Source organism: Pelodiscus sinensis, chromosome 1, assembly GCF_049634645.1.
Source record: "Pelodiscus sinensis isolate JC-2024 chromosome 1, ASM4963464v1, whole genome shotgun sequence".
Taxonomy (NCBI): Eukaryota; Metazoa; Chordata; order Testudines; family Trionychidae; genus Pelodiscus; species Pelodiscus sinensis.
Window position 1 is genome coordinate 233,074,713 of NC_134711.1, and position 20,232 is coordinate 233,094,944.

General features: G+C 42.2%; 1 long non-coding RNA gene across 3 annotated transcripts; it reads right to left on the bottom strand.

The window, feature by feature from the left end:
- Positions 1–7,351: 7,351 nt before the first annotated feature.
- LOC142825576 (uncharacterized) lies at positions 7,352–14,828 on the bottom strand. Of its 3 annotated transcripts, XR_012899971.1 has the most exons (3): positions 14,728–14,828; positions 13,589–13,720; positions 7,352–10,036 (listed from the first exon to the last, which is right to left on the bottom strand). It is a non-coding gene; the product is annotated as an uncharacterized LOC142825576 (long non-coding RNA). The 3 variants fall into 3 exon arrangements; XR_012899972.1 differs by lacking the exons at positions 13,589–13,720; positions 14,728–14,828 and adding an exon at positions 13,782–14,710; XR_012899970.1 differs by lacking the exon at positions 14,728–14,828 and having other exon boundaries at positions 13,589–13,775.
- Positions 14,829–20,232: the final 5,404 nt, after the last annotated feature.

The following is a 20,232-nucleotide window of genomic DNA, read 5'->3' on the forward strand; positions in this document are numbered from 1 at the left end:
GCTTTTAAGTATAAATTATTTTGTCACATTTTATATCTGTATAATATTTGTATTTAATTTATAGATATAATTTAAAGAAAGGTACTTTTTCAGAAATATAGAGATGATACTTTCAAAATCCTACCTACAAGTCCGCATAGTTTACCGTTTTTGTTGTTGTTGTTGTTGTTGTTGTTTGTTTTAGGCTTTTTTGTCCGAGGTGTGAAGTGGGGTAGTGCAGTTTTTTCTTCACTCAGCACACAACCAATGTGTGTGTATAAGTAATGTTAAAGATGCCAGTAGATATACTAGGTAGGCTGTCATATTTATCTGCTACATTTATTGCAATATACACAAGAGTGAATGAATATTTCAACTCTTTATTTTGAATTGGTAATGTTATCGAAACTACACATCTAAATTTAATGCCTCTAGGTATCCCCTGAAAAAGTATTCTAGAGAAATATTTTATATTTGATTAAAATAAGCTTTCAGTAGTCTCTGAGTTCCCCTACTCCCCCATTTTTTCCTTCCTCCCTTTTTTCTCGCTATGTGATATTGATGCAGGGGTTAAAACCATAGAAAACTGCTGTAGAAACAACATACATTTTATTCCTTTCAGATAGGCCTTGTGTCACTTTCATAAATCAAATCCAACCAGATAGCCGTGTACTGGGATGCATTATTTTAACACCAGATCGTAGTAAATATCACATTCGTTTTGATTTGTGAAATCCGAAAAGGCCATAATAGAAAAGGTGAAAGGATAAAAGACAATTTCATTTCTTCTCTTTGTTTAGTTTAAGAGCTTCCCAGTAATTTGAAGGTGGGGGGGTGGAGAGAAGGGAGAGGAGGAATCATGAATTTTGCTACATACAAGGGAAATCAGAGAAAGGATTTCCAGTTTGGAAGCTGTGGATTTGTTTTTATCTGGTGGATACTATTAACACGTGAGGTGGAATCCTATTTTTCACACATGAAGGGTGGTGGCTTATTAGACATGGAGTAGGTCTATTTAAATTTCTTAGTGGTATTTGGTTACTGGATTTGGATGACAACAAAGAGCTAACATTAGGCTTCACACTGGTTTCTATTAAAAGGCAGCCTTTGCGGCTTTCTGCATAAGAAGGGCTGATTTTTAGACTAGAGGAATAACATTTGGTAGTAGGAACGTGCAAAATCTGTCCATTCTGTGCACTTATCATACGCAAAAAGTGAGGCCATGCCCCCTTCCCCCCCAAGAAATTTAATCCTTTGAATGTACTTAGGAACTTCAGGGTTGTTCATCTAAGGGATCATAAGAGGTAGATAATAAGTGAGAGGCTTTGTGTTAAGGGTTACAATGTTACACATGTAAATAATGAAAATATTGTTATATATCGCCAGATCTCTGAATGAATTTAGTAACTGTATTCATTTATAATATCAGTGTTCTGTGTTTGGTAACTGAGTCTTCATCATTTTTCCTTATTATTATTTTTCTACCTAAAGGAAAGCCAAATGTTTTACAAAGTTCCGTTTGATCAGTCTGGGTAATCCCGAGATGTGATTATTTTTAGTTTACATTTTTATATTCTGCAGTCCTCTACTGCGCTCTAGTTTTCTCACGGATATCCCATCTTTTCCCCGGCTAGTCTGTATACTATAAATCATTTTCAAGTGTATTTAAAATAGCCACCTCACTGCTGTTGATCCACATATTTTAGGAACATAGCAAAGAGCTATACCGTGGTTTAAAAATACAACGTTTCATATCTCTGAAGTTATCTTTAAAGATTTCTTATGCTTTAATGTAGTGACTGGTGTTTGCACATTACAATGCTCATAATTTGTTTTGTATGAATGGTTTTAAATGGAACGTTTAGAGAATAATTGGTTCTAATATGAAATGCAGTATATACTATTGATAATTTTATCAATAAGTGTAATATTTTAAATAATTTTAACAATTAAATTTGTTTTTTAAATTATATATTTGTAAAATATTTATCCTGTTGAAAACAACAATATATTGTTGTATTTATTCGTTTATTTTTGTAATAAATTATCAACATCTTCAAGCTAAAGAAAAATTGACACTTCTATATATTTATATAGATATACCTTTTAAGATACAAATATATTTGTTCCAATTTGGATGTAAATAAAAGAAAATACATCTATAACTGGCAACTTTCAGGACAAAATTGTAGAGATGATCGTCTTGCCACATGTAGTTTAGTTTGCCAAGTTTCAGGGTAATTAACCAAACTTTAAAAAAGATGCAACAAGTATTGACCCTGAATGCGGTCTTGGAATTTTATAAGCCATAGTCTGATTTTTATAAACCCAGGAATATAGATACCGCAAGGAAATTGCTGTTCTTTAGCATGATGGATGGGTAAAATGAACCGATGGGATGTAGAGGTAATATATATAGATATCTGCAGTTGTTGTCTGAAGTACTTGAATGAGTAAGGTCTTCAGTGGAAGGGGGGACCTTGATATCAATGACACAGCAGTAGGAAGCTTTTCGGCTGACAGTCTTTTTTGCTAGCTAACATACAGTGAAGAATTATGGGGGGGAAACATCTTTAAAGCGAAAGTGACACTACTATGGGACTATATGTGGAGTGGCAAGATGTGTCCTGTTGGGAGGAGGGAGAAAGAAAAGGCTGGATACGAGTCTTACTCACTCATGGGGGCAAAACTCTCATTGATGTCAATGGAGACCTTGCCTAAGTGAAGCCAGCAGCCTTTGGCCCACAGAGAGGATGCAGCCTCCGTGGACACTTGGCCATGTCATCCCTTTGAGGCTGTGGTTAACCTGCAGCTGAAGGTCACTCGCGTGACGTCATACCCACTAGTTCTGCATCAGGGGCTTAACCTTGACTTTAATACGGAAATAAGGGTGCTGCATTCTTTAATCTTTAAACTAACGTGCCACTCTGGGAAAGGAAAATTCATAGGAGGGATGCGCTGTTTAATAGGAAACTTTCACAATCTTAGATCACAGTAGGTCATAGTCAATAGATTATTGTATTTATTAGCACATACGGTGTCTTCTAAACTCTCCGAGTCATTTTCCCAGCGTTTCAGCTGCAGAATATTGGGCCTAGGGGGCTGCTGTAATTAAAGCACCCGGTCCGGTTTATCGGCAGAACTAATGATCTTCTGAACTTTCCATAGTTGATTTTGCTGCCAGAGTATATGACATTTTCGGAGTGAGAGATTAACTAGGGTAATGTGGGGGTGGGTGGGGATGGGAAAGGAGAGTCGAGAGAATAACCTTGCACAGTGTCTCATCAGTTTGACTGCTGTGTAGCCAGTTTTAGATGGATCATGTAAAGTGCATGTTTCTGGATGAGGTAGGCCTGCCCATGCAGCACACAGGGAAGTGGCAGCTGGCCAGCGGCGGTAGGGGTGAGGAGGAGGATGCAGTCTCTGAGTGTGTAGGTGCGCCAGCTTTATACTGGATGGGAGTGCTGGTTTAGAGCAGGCTGAGCTGCCTCCGGTTGTGGACAACGAGACCCGCAGGGAGGAAGAGCTCCTGCTCTGATCCCTGCTGCCGGCCAGTGCTGCTCTTCAGTGGCAGCTGCTGCAGATCCCACAAGTTGTTTTCCTCGTGGCGGCCATTCAGCAAAACACACGATCCTTTCTCAAAGATTTAAATTTCGCGGATGAATTACCATACACCGGTTGCTTAGCAACTAAATTCAAGCCGGGCTAAGAATATGCAAGCTTTTTGTATTCTCATTAATAAAAATGCCACTCTGACACAGCAACCTGACTTTGGATCACTGCAACTTCTGTAAAAGCCATAGGAGAATACAACCCGACTCCTCCATTTAATTACAGATCAGAGTGGCTTGAAATGTGATGTTTTGTTAATCTATCTCCCTAAAAGCGATGTAAAAAATAACGGCTTTTGAAGAGCAGTGGAAAACTACTTTTTTTAATGGAGCTGTCTCTTGGTGTTACTGATAGCTATAAACTGAAACCTTTTTGAAGCATATATTCAAGTTTTCTCCCCCTTTTTAGTTCCCTGAAATCAGAAAATAGTAAGACATTTGCAACCACAGAAATTAAAGTGCAATTGAGACAGAATGATGGAGAAGAAAATATCTCTCCAGAGATGGTAAATTGTCAGCAGGTAGCAGTAGTTAAAGTAAACTAAAATAAAAAAATGAAACTCTATAAAGTTTGGGTTTTCTTTTTCTTTTAAAGTTGTCCTGTTTAGTATAAGCGAGCAACCATATACTAAAGAAAAAAAAGTGTGGTTATAAGTCTTAAGGACACTTTGTTGAATAATTGCCTCCAAAACTCCATTTCCACTCCTGTTAAAATTTATTTTTGTTGTTATTACGACTATGACTGGATGCAAGGCTAGTATGAGTCTGTCTCTCTGTGTGTATACCTAGATATATATTTCTTAAGCATTACTAAAAAGTTTCCTGTCAGCAGTCAGTCTTACAGGCAAGAGAGAACTATACTACAGCATCTGAAGTTAGAGTGGCCCCCCTCTCAAGGTTAGGACAGTACAGGCCCTAACCATTTGTGCTTGTGCACGGTAGTTAGCATTCGAAGACATTAGTTTTGGACTTTCTCTTTTTTGTATGCTAGTTTGTATACGTGCATTTAGCCTCCTTGAGGGGAAGGATAGATAGGGGCAAGAGGCTGTGAATTGTTTTGCTTTGTTTGTTTTGCTTTGCTTCGTTTTATTCAGCAAATTGTTAAATAAACTTTATAATGAAAGTACTACAATTAAAAATTAAGAGTAAAACAAGCAATCTAAAAACTGATTAATGCTAGGACTGTTTTTTTGAGAGGAGATGTGTATAAAGGAAAGAAGGGGGACTTTGAGTTCTGTCAGAATTCCCCGATCCCTCTTCACTGAAGAATTAGATGTATTCTTATTATTGTATTATTATTTTATTATGTACTTGTAATGGGAGGACATCTTAGTAAAAAAACACTTTGAGTGTGTGTGAATGAAGAGATTTCTGTCCTTCAATAAGATTTAGTGTCTGCTCACTTTAAAACAAAGAAACAAAGAAACAAAAAACATACAACGAATATCTAGATAGGAGAAGTAATGAGGTGAAAATTTGATCTTTGTCTATTGCTTTGCTTCTTTATTAAACATAATAGGTTGGGCATCGGTTTAAATAATCACATTTCCTTGCAGTTTACACTTACGGCTAATAAAAAATGAGATACAAAGTTATCATTCAAAAGTCCTTGCACAGCAATTGAAAATTGTGTCAGAATATATTTTGGAAGTATGTGCTGAAAACTGCAACTCCAAAACAGGTGTATTGAATGGGAGGAAGCTATGAGTGTGTGGGTGTTTTGTTTTTTGTTTCTTTTTGCCAAAAGGAAAAGTTTTAAAAACTTTTCTGAACAATTCTATAGCGTGTTTCAGTGAGAGGAAACTATAACACCATCTCAATTATTATATTTAAAATACAAAATCGGTAGCTTTTACAAGACAATCTCACCGACAAGACAATACACCAGAATAGGCATGTTTATTTTATATGTAGGTGTTTTATAGTCAATTTCATTTTAATATTGAATATCAACATAAAGTATTACGTATGGAAATGATTTTCATAACAGTATTGTTAAATACATTCAAATTCTGTATTGCATATTAATGAACATTTCAAGTGTCCACATACAGTATTCTTAGGTTGATTTTAATGCACATACTATAGAAAAAGTTATATTTACAGAGATTATGGTTTGCAAAAGTCCAATCCATAGCTCATGTGCAGAATTCATTCTCCCTTCTCTTTTAAAAGAATGCTGTTAATAATACCTGCATTATAAAGGAACACAAATGAAGATTGTTACGCTGATTTGACTATTTCTTAAAAACAACGTCAGGCTATCAAGATATGGACTTGAGATAACGTAGGCCAATACTGTTTCTTTATAAGGTGCATGTCTAGTGTTAGAAAGCTAAACGATTGTTGATTGTGACTTGTGTCTGGGGCCTTCCTTTCAAATTGAAATGAATTGATTTAAAAAGCGAGAACTGGGATATGGGGAACCGCATGGCTGCTATATTTATGTGCACGAAACCGAAATTTAAACAACTTGAGGCAGTTTGGGATGTATAAATGTTTTATATATAGTAACCTTTTTGTTATTAGTTTTGGACGTGCTTGGTGGTGCTTTCCTGCCAGCGCTCCAAAGAGCTCACTATACAGCATTCAGTGTGCACCTTAGTAGAAAGTAAACTATTTGTTCAACAATTCCAAGCTTAATTTCCAACTTGAGTACTAATGTATACTGTGACTTAGTCGCATCAATCCAGGTAGCTTTCAGGAGATCACTTATTTAGAGAGCAAAGGTACAGAACTCAAGTGCATGTTTTTTGTGTGTGAATTATATAGATAACATCCAAGAGCAAGGGGAGAGGAGACATATTAAATGATACTTTGTGAGACTTTTTTCAAGTTCCAGACATAAAGGATGTTTATAAAGTACAAAAGAAATGAGAACTGCTGAGCATCTATCATTATTACATCCCTAAACCGACAGAGAATAGTCCCAGAAAAGCAGAGCTGAAACTAATCTTTCTAAAAAGGGAGAGGGAGAAGAGGGGGAAAAAAGGTTTGGCAAAGAATTGTGCTGGAATAACATACATTTGTTTTGTCCTCTAGGACTCTCATTCAAAAGAGAGGCCCATCTAAGACACTGGGACATTGCTCAAAGAAATCTAATAGATATTCGTTTCAGCGTCCACACTAAAAGCCATAGATGAAATGCCAGGTGACTCTTCATTGGCTTTTCTCTAGCTCTTTCTCTTACACACGCACACAAGCTTAGATGCACTCACTACAGTTTATTTATAAAAGAGTAAAATATGCACACAGCAATCCTGCCGGTCTTTGAGATATAGATATAGCTGTGTACAAAAATCTTAGCTCCATATGCTAATATCTCCTATCGGTGACATTAAATTAAGTATGTAGCTATATGAAATGCTGAATATTAAATACTATATCAGTACCTCAAACGAAAATAAATATGCAGCTTCCTTATACGCTCAATAGCTTACATCATGTGATTAAAACAAGTTATTTGTTTGTTTATTTGTTTATATTGAAAACCAAAACATACATATTTTAGCCATGACTCCCTTTGGCTAAACAAAGTGTACTTAACAATATTGCCCTTTTCCTTTTTTTATTTGAAACTAAAAGGGGATTAGAGTGTACAGTATTTAATAATAATGAATAGCTGAAATGACGTTTTTAATACTGTACCTATGTTTCTTTGAGTGCTAGGCGAAATGAGAAATGTCATTCTAAGAGAACATAGGACACGTATTTACCTGAAGTACAAGTTAGTTGTTTTTATTTTCTTTAATTGTCAAGTAAATCTAAGCAAATTGATAGGCCGATCTGTGTAGAGCAGAATTCCCCTAATAAACAAAAAGGAGGGAATATTTCCTTGATGTTAGGTGCCGTCTTTGTTCCTAAGCCTTAAACTGCGCCTTGGAGCCCAAATTGGAAAATAGCGCTCTAGGGGAATAAATAATCCACTCCAAACTCTTGTCACAAGTCCCCTTAAAAAAAACCCGCACTGTAAATACGTTTGGAGTGATATTGACATCGAATAGACGTTTGTGCATCTAGTTCTATCTGATCTCTCATGACCACTGAATGTTTTAGACGAGCGTTTCCCCCATTTCCGTTCAGTAGCGGAGCCTGCCTAACTTCTCACCAGCTTGAACCACCCTGGGACGCCTGTTTCGCAGCTTCAAGGGAAGAACACTCTCTCGTGGGGCTTGCGTTAGCGCTCCGAAGGCTCGTGGGTCGGACTCGGCTGCTCCCGCAGGCTAATGCTTAGCACCGCCGGTGGCTTCTGGAGGGGGTGTCGCCTTATCGCTGTATTAGAAGCTACTGCGCGTGGACAGCAGGAGTTTAAAGACTCTGAGAACGAACCACTGTGCACTTGCAGCTGGACAGTCATTAGGGGTAGCCGAAAGCTCTCTCTGGAGGTCTGAATAAGGAATGGCCTTTCTGGGGCATCAGCCTGGATTGCAACCGAGCGAGAGAGTGCCTGGAGGGGCTCTTCCTGCGTCCTACCTCTCCAGCTAACCCGGCACAGCAATGAACACCCCCTCCCCCCGAGCCCCAATGAAATCTGTGCTTGCTCACACTTGAAGGCACGGAGCCAAGGGCCCTACTCCCGAAGGCTCTGTCAGCCTCGCCCAGCAGTAGGGCTCCGTTGGGGGCAGCCAAGGGAAGGGCTGGGCCACAGACCCTGGGGTGCTTGGAACACCTTGTGTAGTGGGGATGGTGCGAGCCATTGAACCAAACTGCCACGCCTGTGTATAATGGAAACCACTTCAAGCCAGGGAGTGCTGCAGCGCCACCCGCACCCCTTGTTCCAGGGCTAGCGCACAGATCCGGTCTCTTGCAGGCTAAACATGGCAGCAGGGGGGTGTTGGGGTGGGCATGGCCCGTTGCTGGCCTTGCAGGGCTGACTTAGGAGGAATGGTCTCCTGGCGGAGGGCGCAGTGGTGGCTAGGGAGGGCAAATGGCTCTTCCAGCCACTCCCTCTGGGGACAGGAGCCCCTGGGATGTGTGAGGGTGCCCGCTCTTGCCCACGCTAGTTCTTCTTGGGACCCTTCTTCCTGCCAGCAGCCTTTTTGCAGCCTCCCTAGAGACACAGCGCGGGCTGTGTGTGCAGTGGGCATAACAACGTCTGAGTACTCCCCCCCCCCCCCCCCCCGCCCCAGGCCCGGCCATGCTCAGCGCCGCGCACCGCGGAGTTGCGGGCACAGAGGCGTGCTGATGGGGGGGGGGTAAAACTGACCCAGTGCGTGCCACCAGCTTTAACCCTTCGGTAGCTAGTTCCCACAGATCGCATCTATCGGCCCGTCCCCAGCCAAGCCCCCTGCATGGATTTCACGTCTCTTTTCTCTGCCAAAGTCTCCTCGTGGTGCATTTTTCTCCTTGCATCGCTCCCATTGTCAAGTGGGACAGGCAGGCCGTCTCACCCACTGAACGCTGCCAGCTCTCAAGTTTTCAAGTCGCTCATTTGATCCACGCTGCACAAAGGGAGAGTTCCTCTGCAAAACAAAGCTCAACAACAGCCCAACATCTGCACTTGGCTCGAGTTGCTACCAGCCCCAGTGTCTATCGGCGCTTTCGCCCAGGCCATCCTTTGTTTGCGTTTGTTCGCAGCTTTGCCCAAGTTCAACACCCGAGGATCCCCGCCTTTCTGGTTCCCCCGATCCCTGCCTGGCTCTCCAGGGGAGGAGTGTGGAGCACTGGTAGCCTGGCCCAAAGTACAGAAAGCTCTGAGGAAACAGACGCATCCAATCCAGACTTGAGGACCAGGTTGGTGCGGGATTCAGAGGGGTGCTCGGAGTCTAGAGTCTCTGCTTCAAAGGTGAAAGGCCTTTTTCATCCGACCTTGGCAAGTGATATTGAGGTTGAAGAGGAACACTCAGAAATACTGGGAATATCAAAGCCCTAAAACTGGCAACCTGGGGGACCCGCCTCCATGTCTCTTTCCTCGGCATATTTACAACAGAAGCTTTTTTTGGGGGGGGAGGCAAAGTGGATTGTTTTTATTTCTTACTGGGGCTGTAGATCTCTCCCTGCAGAGGAGCGAGCTACTGCTCTCACAGCAATGAGCTCTGATTGCTTTCCAGCGACCGCCAGGCTATGACCCCATGCCGGATACCTTCGGTAGGTTCCTGCTGGCTAAAAAACAGTGGCAAAGCACCCACTGACTTCCAGGGGGGAAAGAATCGGGCTAAATCCTTCCCCCTTTCCTCCTGCCTTCAGCCCTCACTTCTGTGACCAGCCCTCCCCCCCCCATCCTCGAAGTGCTCTCCCTGCCTGCAGTTTCTTTCTACCCCGAAGTTAATAGGGCTACCTCTGTGAACTCGACTTGGCTCCATGTGTGCGGTGCTCAACACATAAGTTGCGGTTTTGCAGCTGTACACTAATCTTCGCCAAGGACCAAAGGTGTCCTGTCCCGGCGATAATGTCCCTCCGCCTGTCAGACGGCGTTTCCCCTCACCTAGGTTTCCTTGGTCTCGCACCTAGAAATGACAAACAGTTGGTTAAGAAGCGTGTTTTTACCAAAGCCACTCACACGCTCTGCGTTGATACCAGAAGCCCCACGCTCTTCATGAGTCTCCTGGTATCCTGGCAAGAACGCCGTCTCCAAGTCCCATTGGCCAGAAGGATTCCACGCGAAGATGGGCAACATTCTTCTTTCTGGTATCCTTTGGGTCCCAGCGAAATATTATTTCTTCTGTGCTCCCCCCGCCCATTCAAATTAAATTGAAACTATCTGGCCTAAAGTTTCGTTGCATTGTCTCCGGATCGGCCACGAAGAGGTGGTTATGGAGTGGCCTTTCCACTCCAGAGCAAAGTTTAGTTTTACAGGTGCCCAACCTAATAAACCTCGGTTGCCCGGTTTTGCAGAAGTAAAACTTCTTTAACCAAAATGTGCGTGTTCAGAAGCAACATGGCAGAAGAGAGGGGACTTTTCGAGACACATATGTAAGCAAATAAGTGCTTCTTCAATGAGGATGCATGTGTATATATGTATCTCCAGGGAAAACGTTTTGGTCTTATAAAATGCAAACCATTAACAAGTTCAGAATAGCAGTCCTTTAAATACCTGAACACACATACACACACACACACACACACGCCTGTCCTTTTCTAAATATTTAGTGTAATTGATTATCGGGAAATATGCACACATGCCATCTGGGTATATATGCACACAGAGAAAGATGGAATGTAATGGTGACTGAAGTATTATTGGACTCAAGAGTTTGATACAACTACATACATCACAAGTGGGTAGCTAAGCGGGGCAATAGCTCAGTCGATCGCACACAAAACAAAACCACACGCTCCACCCTTCTGCACTTGGTATTACATTTCCATAACTCGCGTTTTCAAAACTATTGAGGTACTTGGTCAATTTGTCCCAGAAGTTGGGTGTTTTGGGGGGTTGCGGTTCCAGCGAGCAGCTCTCAGGAGGGCACCGCACTTTGCATCCCAAAGAAGGGAGAAAGCGCTAGATTTGGAGGCTTTCTGTTAAAAAAAGTACTAAAAGAACATGGCATGCTCACACCTTGAGTGTGATTCTCACACCTTTGTGGAAGAGTAATAGATATTATTCTGTATGAGGGCTGGCTCATCACTTAAAGGATATAAATACTGTCTGTGCACACACACGCCCCACCACGTGTGCGAGAGAACAATTTTTATCTCGAATTTCACATGCAAACGTGAATTTGATGGTAACTGATAAAATCCAGCTCTAAATAGATCGCTAACTCCCGGTAGATATTTTTTGTGTTGCTTGCACGTTATTGTTCCAGGCACACATTCAATTTCATTTTTCATATTCTGCGGCTACAACCAGTCTTGAAATCATCACAAATCCCACTTCCGTAGATTTGGACCGTGGGAGAATGTCCCAAAGTTTGTCAAACTACCGAAACTTTTACCGCTGCTCGTCAGATCTCTGGATTTGCCACTCCTCGCCCCTGTAGTTTTACCTGGCCGTTTTTACTGCTGTCTGATAAACACCCAAACAATAATCAGCGAGCCCTAAATGTGTCTATTGTGCAGAAGATCTGTATACAACGGAAGAGTAGGTTCAGCGTTGCCTCTAGCACCTTCAATGGCCTGAGTAGGCAGTTGGGGACTGCTAAATTATGAAGGGTAGCGGGGACTGCGATCCACTGATCTTTCGGCTTCTTTTCTGAACGCTGGATTTGCCTATTGCTTGCTTCAGAGTAACTTATTGCAGGCCTTTGGGAGCTGCCTCTCGCTTACTGGCAGGCAAAGCCTTCTCAAAAGCCCAGCAGCAACCCAGCTACTGTTCTGAGACACACACATACCCTCCCACCGTTGGGTATGGACTTCAGGTTTGACACTTGGGAAGGGAGTCGACACTAGTCAGATCAGCCTGCAAAAAACACTTGAGCCGAAGCTCCCACTGATGTCTCTTTGTTTTTCGAAAACAACGCCCCAACAAAGTCAGCTGTGCTGTTCCTAGCACGAAATACATTGCACACCCAGCTCCTCGGGGCTCCCAGGCAGATTGATTTCAAACCTCGTTTATTTAAATCCCGAAGCTAGCAGATTAGGAAGGGGAAACAAAAGTTGTAGCTGAACTTGCCATTGACAACTTTGCGTGACCTGACACCAACACCGAAACAGCTACGTTTCCGTTTGTTTGGGCAAAGTAACTACAAGCTTCTAGAAAAAGTAACAGTCCTAGCCATTCCTGGCGGTGAGTGGGAACTTCTCTGGAGATTCATCTCCTTTCTCCTCCTGTCCATCCAACTGTATTTGAAACACCAGCAGAAAGGAAATTAATTGTAACTGACTAACAGGAAGTAGTCTGGCCTTCAAAACACTTTAAGCCAAATCAGCATCGACGCTCATCATTAAGACATTCATAAATAAAACGGAGGTTTCATCGCCGGTCCCTTGCGCAGTTTTCCTGAGAACTGCCATGTGGGTAATGTTAAAATAAAGCGGGCCCGTTTGCATGCAACTTTTCACCCAGAAGGGAAAGCACTTGGGTTCTATTTGGAGCCGTCTCACACATTTTCCACCTCCTTCCCCCCCCCCCCCCCCCTTTCGGAAACAATGCAAGAACAAACATTACAGCTCTGGGCTTTTAATTTCGCCAGATGGAATAACGAAGTACCGTGTGTGAGTGTGTGTGTGTGTGTGTGTGCGTATGCGCGCGTGCACGCACTGTAAAGTTGAGGACACGTCTGCTATACGCATCTAGGACCGAAAAGCAACTGAAGGTGAAGGCGTAACGACTGATCCGCATTTTAAATCGCACACTTGAACCGGTGAACTTAAAAGCCTGGGAACCGCTAAGAATATGGCAGGGGAAGTTTCTTCCTCCCACTCCAAGATATACAGGGGAAGACTTCATCTCTCTCGCTCTCTCCTCTGCATATACGAGTATTTGGCCAACCTGCTGGTTTTTGCAATACCATCGTGCTATAGTTAGAGTCTCGGTTTACAACACGTTCGTGTTAAACATGATTTGCTAGATCATACCACGAAGGCGGTGGCTTAGCCTTCTGCTGATTATGTGATTGTATTCTGCGTATTCCCCCTCGTTTAACCCCTCTCCCAAACGAGCGATTCGCTTACCCTGGGCTGTGGTCCTCCTCCCCTCTCCTTTCCTCTCTACACACACACACACACACACACACACACACACACACACACACACACACACACACACACACACACGAAATCGGCCTCATCTAACATTTTCTCAGCACAAGATAAGAGCAGACAAACATGAAGCTCAGAACACACACACACACACACACACACACGAAATCGGCCTCATCACACACACACACACACACACACACACGAAATCGGCCTCATCTAACATTTTCTCAGCACAAGATAAGAGCAGACAAACATGAAGCTCAGAACTCAGGCGCCCTGAGTCTGGAAGAAGCGGGGGGAAGATATCAGGACAAGAACTCCTGTTGCCAGCTGTATCAGCCTGGCAAGAACGCAGTAAAATACCCTACATCTTCCTAGGAGTCACCCGGCCCTCCTCCCTTGTTTTGACTTACGTAGGTTTATAGTAGTTGCAACTGACTCACAACCAGAGCCATGGCCGAGAGTGCGTTTAAAGGGTGGCTGCTTTACTCCACTGTGTAATTCGGGTCCTGCGTGCGAGCTTCCAGCCCCGCGTCATCTGGATCCTGCAGACAAACAGCGTTACATATGCATAGGGAACTGTTCCCTTCTTAAAGGAGAACTTACCCGGACAGAGAAAGTTCGCAGCCCAGCAGCGGGAACAGAGACGGGCCGGGTGTTTCCTTTTCACCGGGTCCTTGCCTCAGGTGGTCCTTTAAATACTCGGCACCCCGAGCTGTGTGGCTCATCCCCCTTCCCACTGCTCATGCAGGTAGCCCGCGCGGGGCAGACAACCAAAGAAAGCAGCGATCGAATGTGAGTGTCATTTCGACGTGTCGATATTTTCGCCCCGGGGAGCCCCCCTGAGATGCGGAGAGAGGTCTGCGAGGGGCACGGGACTTTGCGGGCACATATGGGAATCCCACGGTCGCGGCGCTAGCGACCCACGTTGCTGCCATGCAGTGAGTGGTTAGTTAACACATAGGAGGGTTTTGAAAACACCAGCTCCTAACAGAAAGCAGCACGGGACGGTCAGAGGGGGCGCCCACTTGTGCAGACTTTCTTCGCAGCTTCTTAAAAGGCCACCTCACTGAGGAACCAGGGTCTGGGGGATCCGTGGGCTCCAGCTTTGCATTTGGAGGCGCGGCTCTCCCACGCGTTAATAGGCAGCCAAACCCATCCTGCTTTTCTTTCTTTCAGATGAAAACGCAGCTCGGAAATGGATTGGCAGCACCTCTAGGACAGGCTAAAGGTGGGGGGGGGGGGTTCTTCAACGCTGAGTGGCTTTGCATTTATCTAGAGCCAGATCTTCCCACGTGTGTTTACTAAGAACACGATCCTGAGGTCCTTTCTCGGGGTTTGAAGCCAGTAATGGTGCTGATTGAATAAGGGCTGCAGGTTCACATTCCGCACGCGTGTACACACACACACACAAAATCACACACACACACATAATGTTGCAAACTCACTGCCATAAAGTGCCCTTGCTAGACAATTTCAACCAGAGCTCGGTTGATATTAGTACGTCCCTACATGAGACATAAACGCTGCTTGAGAGATCTATCTTCCTTACCTCTGCTCAATTTCATCTTTTTCTTCAGATCTCCCAATCTGCTTTTTATGATCCGATATTTCCCCCCTTTCTCTTTTTAGGTGTCATTTCTTTTTGTTTCGGACAATAACACATTTTTTACAAGTGGTAGTAAAGTCTTGAGCGCCATCTAACGGGAGCGATAAGTCTTTCTGCTCCACAGAGAATAGGGCTAATTAATAAACGGTTTTTCCTCTTCTAATTTTCCAATCGTCAAATGCGGATTTGTTAAAACAAAAATGATTACGAGAGATAGGAGTGTGTTACCAGGATTTCCTTTATGGAATTGCAAACTGGTCCAGAGACAACCAACCTGATTCTAATGTTTCCAAACTCTATCTGTTTCCATTGATATCTTGAGCTGATATCCATTTGCCCAAAAGGTACCTGATTCTACTTTTAGAGATCTTAGAATGCAGAAAATTTGCTACTATCTTACCCTCTGTGGAAGAAAAAATTCGAGAGCAAGTCTTAATGACAGCCTGATTTCTTCAAAGCTTTGGGGGGGGGGGCAACCCATATTTTTTATGTACACCATGCATCTGTTTTTCTTAAATACAAGTGTATTGTAAAGTCATTAAGTCTAAAACTTTTCTTCTGCACCACCCCTCCTTGTTTAATCTGACTCAGCAGCAGAAAAAGCAGAAAACTGAGTTATGTAGGCAGTAATGAGGTGTGTGTGTGTGTGCGTGTGCGTGTGTGTGTGTGTGTGTGTGTGTGTGTGGTGATTTCCTAATCTGCAAGAAATGGTTTTCAGGATCTTTGGGGGGGGGAGCGGTTAAAATGTTACTTGAAAAAAAATGACAGCAAAGTTCTTGATACTGAAGGGGGCATCTGTAGTAAGAGATGGGGATTTAAATATCTGAACAATATCTGCTCAAAGGTCCAACTGTACTTTGTAACCTAGCAGTCTTTAAACCCTTGGAATTTCCAGCAGACTGTATGGGAACTTCAGCTTTTTTTCTTCTCCCAGCTGCAGCTGTGTGGAGCAGGCAGATCAGCTACTTCCCTAAGAAATAAAAAGAAGGAAGGAAAAAATACTGCCTTGGCCTGACTGACTGCTGGTGTTTCGGGTTAGCTTGTATGTTGGTTATAGTAACAGGCAGCCAGAGAGTCTTTAGATTTTGGATATGGCTCAGCCACAGACATTTTCAGCTGAATCGGTAATAAGTAGAAGTAAGTACCAGAGGAAATTTAGGATAGAATTTTTCATAGCATTCAGTGTTAGCCTAACTCTGCTCCCAGTGGAGCAGAATTACATCAACACCAAGCATCCTTGAAAATCCCACCTTTCATATGGACAAAGGTCTAGTGTCACCTCTCCTGGAAGACAAACTGACTTTAAAGTATATACCTCTGTCTTCTGCACATGTGTATACAATCCCAAAGGAAAGCCTAAAGTATTCTGTCTATACATGGAGATATTTTACTCCATGAATGATAATGTTACTGTAATTATAAGTATCAAGAACAGTATTTACATCAATTAACTCTTCAAACCATATTTAGAGTCCATCTCTGAACTACTGAGATAATTTTACATCATGTCCAGGAGGACAAAATTATTGAACCGATAAAGGAAAATATAATGTAATGCTCCTTCAGATAAGCAACTGAAAATGGGAAATGATCAAAAGTGCATATCTTCTGATGTTGCTGCTCCATACTGTACTATATTAGGCAGACAGTTCATCATCATCATAACTGCTCAACCAAACCATTCTGTGTTGTGTGGCCCAATTTTATGTAAGGTTTTGCATTGTCAAAGGCATAGGAGTGATTTATAACAACCACTACTCTGTGTGATCTTCTGATATTTTATGAATATAACTGACTAATAACAAAATATATACCCTAACTCTTTCCTCCCGCCATCTCAGTGAACCTTGCAAATATAAATGACATTTCACAGCCCCCAAATAAGGTAGGTATTATTATTACTCCTATTTTGTATAGGAGAAAACTGACACCAAGCCCTAAAGTTTAAAAGTGACCAGTGGCTTTTTTTGCTAGTGTTTCTGGGCATCCAAGCTGAGAACTTAAAAGAAGTGTGATTTTCCAAAAGCGCTCACAAGCTACCCTCTGAAAACCAGACTGCATCAAGGTGTCTCCAAAGAGGAATGGAAAAATGGAGACTCCCCAAATTACTAGTCACAGCAAAAAGTTAGGCCAAAGAAGGTTAGTGACTAATCCAAAGCCACATAGTGAATCAGTTCAGAATGAGGAATAGAAGGGAGTTCGGGCTTTTAGCTGTATTCTAACCATTAGGCAACAGATGATATTACCAGTATTTTCTATTGAGTTATCATAAGCTAAACCACAATTCACTTTTATTTTAGTATGAGGAAGACACTTTTTCATCCTTTATCATGGGCTGAAAAGCTGTTGTCTTGACAGATACCTAGAATCCCAGTATTAGGAATCAGTAGTTCACTCCTGAAGATCTAGACAAATCTCTAAAAAGGTATCTGCTCCATTGTGAAATAAATATAACATCTCTCAAACAATTTGTCTCTTAAATTATAGAAACAAAAATACCATTTGATTTATTAAGTGAGGAATAAATAGGAGGAAAGCTGTCCGGAAGAACTCTACCAACATGTTATTCAAATAAAATATTTCTTATATATTTCAGTTGTCGCCCTTCTAAGGGTGCATTTACACAGCACCCTAAACTCAAATAAGATATGCAATTTATGCTATGTAAATTGTGTATCTTATTTTGAAACTATTTTGAAATCGCTTATTTTGAAATTTGGCGCATCTACACAGCGCCATATTTCGAAATAACGCGCTATTTCAAGCCATCACTTATCCCTCATGCAACGAGGTTTACTGGGATGGCGAAATAGCACATCCATTATTTCAAAAAATATTTTGAAATAATGGGAAACTTGTGTAGATGCAGGGTAGCTATTTCAGGATACCTCCGGTATCCCAAAATAGCTGTGCAGTGTAGACGTACCCCAGGAGGATGGCTATTGACATGGAGCCCTGCCATAATTTCCAGTTTAATAAAAAAGGCCCACATGAACTTGGTGAAGGAGAGATACTGTTAGCTGCAAAGCAGCCATCCAGAGAGAATTTTGTTTCAATCAGATAGGACATAAAGATTACAACTTGACCTAATATATATGACCATGTAATCTGGTGTTCTTTGCAGGTTTCTTTTTTATTCAACAAACTTAAGTAGTAGCTCTGAAAGTCTTTCAGCATTGTGGTTTTTCACATACTCAGAAGATGAGTGCAACTCCTAAAAAAGTGGTGAGCAATCTGCAGCCTTTGAGCTTCATGCAGCCCATTGGGTTCTGTGTGTAGCCCAGGAGATATTTTCTTTACCATTGCCCATACATAAAGTTGCCAGATTCTGCTGCTTTTCATCCACATAGTTTTTTTCCCACTGGTATTATAAAAGTGATGCACATTAAGCACATAAAGCATGGATATGTGAAGTGAGGTGCATGCGGATAACATTGTGAGAACCAAACTCTCCCTCTTTATCCAATCAAAGCACTGTTACAGGTCAATCAGCACAAATTCTAGGTACGCGAGTGCAGTTAGCAAAATGACCCTATCCCAGGAAACTGTCTTAGATACAACAATCTTGCGGCACACTGAGATGAAAGAGGGCCACTCATGTAACCCACTCTCAAACCTAGGTTGTCCATCACTGTTCTAAAGGAAACTGCAGGCAAAATGGACGTCACAATTAGTCTCAGAAGGGGCACAAGCAGGATCAGCTGTGGAAAGTTAAAGTTACCTTACATTGCTAGGATCGTCTAAAGGCTCAGATGAGGCTGAATCCACTGAAGTTGAGGCACCAGAATTCTATTCTATTTAAGTTTTTTACCTTGCCCATAACTAACATATCAGATAGGCCCTTCTGGGGCTTTTTTTTCCTGGAGCTCGTTTAATATGTGGGTGAAGAAATAATCTGTCAATCTATATAGACATTTTCCATGTTCCATTTTCTTTCTTGCCTCATGGAGAAAGATTAGGGGCCAGGTTCTCCTTCATTTCATTTCTTGATGCCATCCCTGCAGACCTAATTGACTCTGAACTCGTAGACTATAATTGCTAAACTTAGGTGCATTGAGTTAGGCACCTACATCCATATTTGGGCATCATAGACTCCTAGGGCTGGAAGAGACCTCAGGAGGACATCGAGTCCAACCCCCTGCTCGAAGCAGGACCAATCCCAACTAAATCAATCCAGCCAGGGCTTTGTCAAGTCAAGACTTAAAAACCTCGAGGGATGGAGATTCCAGCACCTCCCTAGGTAACCCATTCCAGTGCTTCACCACCCTCCTAGTGAAATAGTATTTCCTAATATCCAACCTAGATCTCCTCCACTGTAACTTAAGATTATTGCCCCTCGTTCTGCCATCTGTCGCCACTGCGAACAGCCTCTCTCCATCCTCTTTGGAACCTCCCTTCAGGAAGTTGAAGTCTGCTATCAAATCCCCCCTCACTCCTCTCTTCTGCAGACTAAACAAACCCAAATCCCTCAGCCTCTCTTCTTAGGTCATGTGCTCCAGCCCCCTAATAAATTTGGTTGCCTTCCACTCCAATGTGTCCAACCCATAACAGTGGGTTGATTTTTTAGAGGTATTAAGGATGAGTAGCAGCAACTGATGCAACAAGAGTGGGGGCTGCTTTAGTGCCTCTGAAATCAGGTCTTTTTTATTCAAATGTCAGTGTATGAATTTAGGTAAGTTACAATCCGTACACAAGTTTGAAAATTTTGGCCGGTGTGTTCTATTTCCTGAGGGCACTCTAATCTCAAACCTTTACCATAGAAAAATCTTAATGATTTCAATGTTTCACCTTGGTAGCAATATGGTTTGAATCAGATACACTGCACAAAGACTATTCTGATTTCAAAAAAAGAACAACCTTCTGTTTTTATTTCTTTGGGTATGAACAACAACAACAAAAAAACCCTCTAGTGGATCCTGCCTTTAGAGCTTGTCTGTCTACCTTGATAGTCAACAGACAGCATGTGCATTGTGATGTGGATGCACTGATCAACATGTTTTCCTTCAATTTAAATGTATCCTGGCAGTTAAAACAGCCATGCAGAAGAACCACATTCATTTAGCAATCATGTAATTTCACAATAAATATTGGTATCACATTTTAGAACTACCCATTTGGGAAAATACAGCACTAAGCAATAGTAAAAGAAGGTTGAATAATAGCAATTTATGAAATTAGTTACAGAAGCAAAGGTTGCCTTTTCCTTTAAAAACCCTGTATTTGTTTGGAAATCTTAACACATTTATATGTGATCCAGTGCTGATTATGACTTTACGGTCAATATAGATAAGGACAAATTGTGTTCAGCATGATGTCACAAAGCTAGGGCAAGGTTTCATCATGACTAGCTGTCATGAAGCTGAACATGATTCGTCCTTGTCGACAATGAACACAAATTCATGGTCAGCATCATGTCAAGTAACTCAAATTATTAAACATACTGCATGG